We start from the raw sequence: 1,865 nt of genomic DNA, 5'->3' as shown, positions 1-1,865 counted from the left end.
TACCTAGTGACAAAAGTCATGACAAGTTTCAATCACTTTGAAAATTGCTTATTTTGACGAAAAATAGTTTGTGAATAACAACTATAGAATATCAACATCCTCTAAGAATGTTTCAATAATTGAAATGAGAGTTTAGATTGTATAACCATTGGAGGATATAAGCATTGTTGTGGAAACACATATATGTATAAGTCCTTATTCCTTGAACCGAAGTTTGCGAACTTTGTTGATCAAGAGAACCGGAATAGTGGCGTGAGTTAAGTCCACGAACTCAGTCCGCGAACTGGCGGAAGTTCTCGACCCGAGAAATTCTGCTGGAGTTTGTGAACTCCGTCCGGGAAATTAAGTCCGCGAACTTGAGTAGGTTATATCTAAAAACGATGTTTGTGAACTTATTCTTATATCAACTAAGGAATGCAAATTGCAAACCGTGGCTATATAGCTCATGAACCGGTTCGAGTGAATCAAATCGTTTTTGCTTCGATTGTGTCTTGTGTAGTTACATAAGATTTCCTTGTAATTGAACAACTCTCTAACTAGTTCATTTGAGTCACTTGAACTAGTTATGGTGAAGAAGAATATGGTTGATATGAATGTGATCATATGGCTAACCATTTGGTTGACTATTGTTGAACCAAAAAATGTACAAGTTTGGGTACGGTTATACAAGCCTAGAAACGTGCATTTCATTTGTGTGGAACAAGCTAGTTTTCGATCTAACGGTTGAAAGATATTAGCTTGAATCTAATCAGGTTTTCATCTAATGGTGAATATTGAATGCTTTGTTACCAAGATAACATTGATTGCAAACCCTGATTTGAAAGACTATATAAGGGATAACTCTAGCAAATGGGAAACCTAATCCCCACACCTTCTATGTGATACTAGTTATGCTAAGCTAGAGTCGATTCTCCTTTAACCGTTGGTTTCTTCTTCTAATCCAGGTTAACGACTTAAAGACTTCATTGAGATTGTGAAGCCAGACCGATACTACTTTCTTGTAGTTGTGTGATCTGATCTTGTTGTTTCTATCATACGAGTACAATTGTAATAATTGGCTTGAGATTGATATCTCCGATTGGTAAGATATAAAAGTAATCACAAACTCTTCGTCTCATCGTTTGTGATTCCGCAATATCTTTTTCGCTGCGTCAATTAAGATTATTGTGAGGTGATTGATAATACTATGCTGTTCTTCGGGAATATAAGTCTGGTTATCAATTGGTTCATGTTCACCTTGATTTATCAAAAGACCGAACAAAAATCGTAGGTACATTCGTGGGATACTGATTTATCTATTACCGTATACTTTTCTGTGTGATACAGATTTGTTTATTAAAGTCTTCGAATTTGGGTCATAACAACTCTTAATTGTGGGTGAGATCAGCTAAGGGAATCAAGTACGTAGCATCATGCTGGGATCAGAGATGTAGGAGCATAACTGTACCTTGGATCAGTGTGAGGTTGATTGCGGTTCAACTACAGTCCAGACCGAAGTTACTTTGGAGTTGGCTAGTGTCTGTAGCGGCTTAATACAGTGTGTGTTCAATTTGGACTAGGTCCCGGAGTTTTTCTGCATTTGCGATTTCCTCGTTAACATAATTCTGGTGTCTGTGTTATTTCCTTTCCGCATTATATTTTGTTATATAATTAAAATATCACAGGTTGTGCGTTGATCAATCAATTAGAATATCCGACCTTTTGGTTGTTGATTTAAATTGATTGACACTTGGATATTGGTCTTTGGTACCATCCAAGTTATCTCTCTTGTATTTGATAAAGACTCGCAGATTTCTGTTTGCTTGAGTAAAGATCAAATCGAGAGATTGAGATATAAACTCTTTGATATACTTTTTATCTGACTG

Source organism: Papaver somniferum, chromosome 5 (genome assembly GCF_003573695.1).
Source record: "Papaver somniferum cultivar HN1 chromosome 5, ASM357369v1, whole genome shotgun sequence".
Classification (NCBI taxonomy): domain Eukaryota; kingdom Viridiplantae; phylum Streptophyta; class Magnoliopsida; order Ranunculales; family Papaveraceae; genus Papaver; species Papaver somniferum.
Note: the sequence above shows the minus strand (reverse complement) of the source record.